The following is a 7564-nucleotide window of genomic DNA, read 5'->3' on the forward strand; positions in this document are numbered from 1 at the left end:
ATATATATATATATATATATATATATATATATATATATATATATATATATATATATTTATATATAACTGTATGTATTAAAATATTTAAATATTGTTCCCACAAAGAACATGGGAACATGAGGTTAAGATGATAATTCTTTAAAGTGAGCCCACTCTGATGACCACCCCACAAGCTTTATTTGCCAAAAAGCAATCTGTCTGCAGACCCACCTGGCCTAGGCAGTGGAGAAGTTCAGGCATTCAGTGTAGATAATGAATGATGTGGATTGAGAGAGGATGGACTGGTTATCAAAGAGAGAGGACAATGGGCTGTTAACCTCTGAGATGATGCTCTTGGGCACTCTGGGTTAATAACAATTAACTTCCAGGTCCCTGCTCTCTGGCACATACATGGAGAAGAAGAAAGAGAGAGCAACAATTAAAAGAGAAGTAATGGGGTCCATAAAAGATCAAGATACACTTCTTCCCACAGACTCCCAGCTCTGGAGCCCTTCTCTTCAGAGAAGTCTGTTGCTATCACTTTCTTAACTAAAACTTTCTTTCTATACTTCACTTGGAATTTCTTGGGTGTTTAATTATTCAATACCAGAAACAAGGACCCATTCCTGATCTCCAAGACCAGTATCAATATGTTCTGGTTGAAGATAATCTATTTAGAAAGAAGATGTTTTTGAATAAGAAAAAATTTATATGTAACATTTTTGTATATCAAGATAATTTATTGTGTTTTCTGCTTCATTGTTTTAATTAATTTTAAAAAACTAAGTATTAAAAGGATTAAGGTTTATTTAAGCACATATTTTGGAGTCTTTTAAAATAAAACTGGGTTTATAACTCTGGTTAAATAAGCAACTATTACTTTACAATGATATGGGGTATATTATTGATATAAATATTGTAAGGTTTTTACAGACCTGTCTGTCCTCTATCAGTAGGACTAAGAAGGATTATTTCTTCATTTGAATTTACTGCAAACTGCATTTGCTTTGCTCTTATTTGTTTGTTTTGTATTTTCCTTGTATACTTTATAACTATTGCCTGTTAAGTTCTGCATAAATCCCCAAACTTGAAGATGCTAACTAATAACTACAAAATAGATAAGGTTATTGATGAACTCCAAAAAAAGTTAGCCTAAGAAGCATTCTTTTAAAAAAAATTAAATTTTAATTTGTTATATATGACAGCGGAATGCATTACAATTCATATTACACATATAGAGCACAATTTTTCATATCTCTGGTTGTATACAAAGTATATTCACACTATTTGTGTCTTCATACATGTACTTTGGATAATGATGTCCATCTCATTCCACCATCATTTCTAACCCTATGCCCCCTCCCTTCCCTTCCCATCCCTTTTCCCTATCTAGAATTAAGAAGCATTCTTTTAAACCTTTTTTGCTCATATTTGGCTAAATTCTTTTTTTCCTCTTTTTAAATTTTTCCTCTTTTTAAAATTTATATATGACAGTGGAATGCATTACAATTCTTATTACACATATAGAGCACAGTTTTTCATACCTCTGGATGAATACAAAGTATAGTCACACCAATTCATGTCTTTATACATGTACTTTATATAATAATGATCATCCCATCTCCTCCAACATGGACAACTGGGATAAATTTGTCTCAGCAGTGATTGATAAAACAAACAAACAAACAAACAAACTACTGAGTGGTTTTAGAAAAAATGTTCAGAGACAAGGGGAAAAATTGTGAAGACCAAAAGAAAATCTCCTGCCAACTTTTCCCAAAAGTAAGCATGGCTGGAGAGGTTTTTGGAATGGGAAGGGAAAGAGTCCTTTTGCATGATTGCCTAAAAGCAAAACTCCACTAGGTGGAGGTATTGGATAGCCTCTGACTTTGGCTCTGTTTTGTATTGAGCTCTACAGTATGAAATGGTACTTCTTTTCTTTCAGGCTCAGGCATCTGGCTCCTTTTTACTTATTAAGGATATGAAAAACAACAACCCTCAGAGAGAAAGGAGGGCAATGTGTTCCCTGGACTGGGGTGGGGTGGGGTGGAAAAGGCAAACAATGGGATCTGGACTTTCACCATTTCCATTTCTGAGAGACTTTAAACTTTTACAACTAATAAGATGCTAACTAATAACTAATAACTGACTTGGGCTTTGAATTTGCACAACTCTTCCCCCTAACTGCCCAACAAATGCATTCTGCTATGATTTAAGTTTCACTTAAACCCTATAAAAATCAGACCCCTCTTGTAACCCGTTGCCATGTTCTCTCCTGAAAATGTGCCATTCTGCTGCTTAATAAAGAAAGCCTTGCTGATCCATTGAGGTCTGTCCCTGTTTCAGTTATTTTTGCTTTCATTTATAGGTTTCAAAAGTCTTCTGTGTGATCTATGCACCAATCTAGCTATAAACAGCCAGGTAACATGGTGCTCCAGATCCTTCAGATTGAAGAATGGACAAGGGGGAATTGTAAAAGCAGTCTTCCCAGGGTAATGATTGCTTCTTTAAAATTGAAAGTTTGAAGGAGACCCAGCCATTGTTCTGCAAAAATTGTTCTTTAAGTTATTTCTCCTTCTAATCTCCAACCAGTAATCATATTCTGCTGAGAACAGAAACATAATAGAAACTGCCCCCAAGGCCCTGGTGCCTAGAACCAGAATGCAAATAGGACATGAATAACCAGAATTACAACATTCCTCTGGCTCACAAGCCTGACTAAATAAACATATGCATATCTCTGAATGCCCTCCTCCCCCTTTGTTCTTCTTCTATTTAATCCTAATATTTCTTTGGATTGGAGAAAGGCAGAATAGATGTCTTCTTGTTTGGCCAAATTGTGAATAAACTTATTATATTCTTATATATTCTTAGTTTTTCTTTTACTCCAGATGCAGGTGACCAAATACAGCCAGTGGGGAGCCATTATAACTCCCTTGCCCACCAAATATTCCAGTAACACCATCCTGTGATGACCTCTAAACTAGTGCATGAAGAAAATGTGTATACAGGTTACTGCTCCAGTCAGCTTATTATCAGCTTCATGAAACAAAGTTTTAGAGTTAAGAAAACAATGAGGCTCAATTTTCTAAGTATTTATTTTAGGAGGAGAGTTTTCAACCTAGCAGTTTAGTGTGGTTGTCATTCGATGTCCCAGGATTAGCATGGAGTTAAGAGCTGCTTTCCTATCTAGGATAGCCTTGTCTGATAGCCTTCAGGCCCCAGGCCTCACTCAGAGCTGCTGGCTGCATGGGTTCTAGCAGTAATTAGCACACCTCCAAAATTGATCCATTTGTAATGAGCAAATGTATTACTAATGCAGAAGATCTACAGGCAGATAGAAATGGGGACCTTGGAAAAATGGGGTCTACACTAGATTGAAACCCTGATGTTATAGGACCAGTGCTTTCTGGGAAACTGAGGCAGTATGAGGCCTCCTTTAAACCTTGCTTCTTGCAATCAAATCAGAAAGATTTAAGACATACCACTCGGAGTGTAACAGTGGTCCAATTCATGCTTTACTACAGCCACTAACGCTTCTCTTTAAATGAGCCTGTTTTTTCCTCTTATCTCTCTCCCAAATTAACAAGTGAATCACAATCCCTCTACAAGGAACCTACCTGGAATGTAGCCTTTGTATATCTTCTTTAAAAACCCTCTGTTCTCCCTGATGGGCAGAATCATAGCTTCTGGGACATGAGTCCCCTGTTCTTCTCCTTTGCTAGCAAATTAATAAAACTTCTTTTCTTTTTTTCCCCAAACTGTGTCCTCATTATAGAATTGGAGCTGGGGACAAGGACTAAGCTTTCAGTAACAAATTGTCACCAGATTGTATTCAAGAGCAGCCCCATCTTTGGCTTTTTTGGGCACATCTGGCACTTCAAGCAATATCACTTCCATGCTGGAGATTCAAGGTGGCTGGCAAACTTGTTGAGAGCCAACTACTAGAGAGTTAGGAGATTGGTGAGTGCGCCTTGGGTTGAACCAGAAAAACTATTCCTATGAGGAAAGGGAGGGACTAAGGGACCATCCTAGTAGCTTATGAAACCTCTTTTGCTTTGGGGAACTCATGCTTTCTCTCCCAGAGATGTATAGATTGTTTCATCTTGGTCTATTTTGGGAAAAAGGAAGCTGAACTCAGTACAGTCACAACACCTTGGCCATCTTGTAACTCATAGTGTGCACACAGAGACACTTGTTTCTACAAATTTGGTTCCCTTTTGTAGGAACATCTGGTCCCTCTTTGGAATATTTTTAGTGCCACTTGTGTAAAAGTCATGGTTAAGTGATAGTTGGGAATGTAAGGTCTGGTCTGTTTTAAAGTATCCCCTCTGTTGGTCATGGTTTGGGGAATCCTTTCCTGTTGTCTGTGTTTTTGTTTCTGTTACTGTCCCTTTTAAGACATGGAAAATACTGCATTGATTCTGTAGGTATTCTCTTGGGAAGAAAGATCTTGGCTGAATGAGCAACCTATAGGTATAAGCTTAATGAAAAGATAATGTTTTACTGTAACAATCTGGCCTTTGAATGATTTTCTGAATTATTGTACAATCTTGCAGTTGAAGTTGGTCTGTCAGAAATAAAATAAGTGAAAGAAATTCTGTATGTATAGGTGTTTATGCAGTTGCATAATATGGAGTCTGAACAGTCAAAAATTGAGAGTGAAAAAAGGCACACCCTCTTGTGTGAAAGAATAGAAGGACACTGGAAGAAAAGGTTAAAAAAATTAAATTCTTTCAATCCATTGCTGGCAGTCCCAGCACTGCTTCTCAGCCTGCCCCAGGTAGTGCAAATCATCCTGCTGTGGTTCAGGGACACCAGTTCTGAGCTGAGAGAAAAAATTCCAGGAAAGATGACTGGGATGTAGAGAAATGGGCAAGGAGAACCTGGCCTCTGCCAGGGCTTCTAGTTCTTTTTTGCACATGGGAACAAAACCAGTTTGAAAATGAAGCTCTTTTTGATGCTTCTGCTAGTGGGTGGGGTCTCTTTGGGCTGAAAACCTCACTGATTTCTTTCTGAGTTCCTGAGTCCTATCTTATGGGTCTGAAGAATGAAACCCACAGACAGTAGCAGTGAGCAAAAGTGAAAGAAATAAGATGTATTTGTACAAGAGGAGTGTGAAGGTCAGGCGAACGTCAGAGGAAAAGACCACCAAGAGACTCTCTCATGCAACAGCAAAGGGTTTATTGGGGGTCCAGCATGCTGGGGCTCCAAGCCTACCTCGAAGAGGTAAAGAGCAAAGAGAGCCCCGAGAACAGCTTGAGCAGAGCTTATATACATTCTTTGAAAAGGGCAGGGACTTCACATACAGCATAACAAATCATCTCATGCTGCGGGAAAATCAAACAACAACTCTAAAACATGATTAGCACATTCACTGGCGGGAACAAGTTAGGTAGGGGTGATTGGTCAGTACAAAAGGGGTATTTGTTTGAACTGATTGGTTTAAGCCAAGAGGGGTGTACGTGCTGAACTACATGGTTTCCCAACAGGTTATCAACTACCATAAACTACGGGAGGGTTATCTGGCATCCCAGGTATTTCCCTGTCTCATGCTGATTGGTGGCTGCTAGGGGGCTGCTATGGATCCCCCACCTAGCCTGACTGAGTCAGGGACACCTGGCGCAGCAGATCTCTCCTGTAGATAAACAACTTAGCAGGGTGGGAATGTGCCTAGGAGTGCTCTGTGGGTTTTTCCAAGGACAAAGGCCATGTCCCTTCCTTGGATAGCTTTGCTCTGAGATAGAGGCTGGTTTTTCAGGAGAAAAGATGGAGCTGTAAGGATGAGAAGGGGAACCTAGGGGAGGGTGTTTTCCACTTGGGTATACTAGTCTGGGGACCTATAGCTTCTGGATAAAGACATTGATCAGAGTCCATGCTGAACAGATATTTAAAAATTGTTGGGCTAAGGTTGGAATCTATATTGTATGGGCATTGATGAAGCCAGACTTAAAGATAGGTAGTTAGTGTAGTTAGGTAAATTGGGTCTAATATTGAGTAAAATAAAAAATGAAGGCCATGCTGAGAATGGAGCCCGGGAAAGCAGAGCAGCACTTGGGAAACTGAAATGTTAATGTTCCCAAGGCCCAGAGCCCATTCTAAAGAAATGTTAATGAAACAGCTCCCAGCAAACAGGGAGATGCTAATCAGAAGTGGCCCCAGGCCCTTCCTGCCCAGATTACCCCTCTGGCCCATCTGCCCCTCACCTTTTGGGTCTCCCCACCTACATTCTATCACTTCAAGATGACAGAACAAAGGACAGGAACACCTGCAGAAATGTGGGAAAACTGAAAGAAGACCTTAGCTATAAAAAGGGGAAGACAGGGCTCTTCCATGGATTCCACCTCTTGGGTCCCCTTCTTCCTCTGGGGAGAAGTCTTTTCTTCTGTCCTTATTAAAGCTTCTACTTTCCACTCTAAACTTGCCTCGGTGTGCTTCTCTGGTGTTATATTTCAGCATTGGGGAAGCAAGGACTCATTACCGGTAAACAGCAGTAACATTGAGAGTGTACCAAGGCTTGACCCAGGACTTTCTAATTGACTCTGCCCTTTCAGTCCTTGAGTCTGAGGTTTTCTGAAACCTCCATTTGGATACACCCCACTTCTTTTTTCACTCTGCTTTGGACAAAGGAGTTGAGTTGAATGTTTAACCTCACAGGATAGTCTTTATATTTGTAAAAAGTAAAAACCTAATAGGGGCCCATTACCCTGATTGCCTAACCCTTATTGCCTATCTTATTCAGGGTATGAAAGCTGCCAGTCACAAAGGACATGGCAATAAGTTCTGGTACTGTTAGATTATAACATAGGAACAAAATTATCTCCCCTTTTAAGATCTGATAGGATGCTCCATTTGGTCAGGGGACATTTCTGGGTACAGCCCTTCCTGTTTCCAACAGAGCAAGGGGCTCCTATAATCTGAATGTATTCAGGTACCTGTATCTTGGACCTGCTGATTTCTGCAGAGAGGTTCCTAACAGTTTCTGTATTGACAACATGGCCTTCATTAGAAAGTGCCCTGAATAAAACAAACAAACAAACAAACAAATAAAACATATCTGGGTACAATTCACAGTGGTGTAAGAAATACCAGGATGTTGCAAGGAATTAAACTCATGCTTGGATGTAGCTCAGTAAGGCAAATTTTATTTGTGTTGCTAACCAAAGGGTGGCAAGCAAGCACACTTGGATGGGCAATCCATCTGTTTTTATCCCTAATGAAGTACTGACCCTTTCTCTGATAGGAGCTTGGGGTTACAATTCACATGACTGGATCCTTTTAAAATTGGGGCAGGCAAAGGGAAGGGCTATAGTTAAAATGGCTACAATTGGATCTAAAAATGACTATGATTGTATGTTATATCCCAACTAAGATGTAATGCTGAGTTCTGAAAATGGACCACTTAACTCACCAATCCCCCCCTTTTCTTTTATGCCTTTTGGTCTCATTTTCATTTTTGTTCTTGTGCCCTTTGGTATTGCCATCAATCTTAGACATGCTAACTTTTTGAAGTGGAAATCACCCATAGCAATGAGTTCTACCCTTTTAAGCAATTCAGATAGCTGTGCTGGTGATTAGGACACTT

The sequence above is a fragment of the Marmota marmota genome, unplaced genomic scaffold (assembly GCF_001458135.2).
Source record: "Marmota marmota marmota unplaced genomic scaffold, marMar, whole genome shotgun sequence".
NCBI classification, from domain to species: Eukaryota; Metazoa; Chordata; class Mammalia; order Rodentia; family Sciuridae; genus Marmota; species Marmota marmota.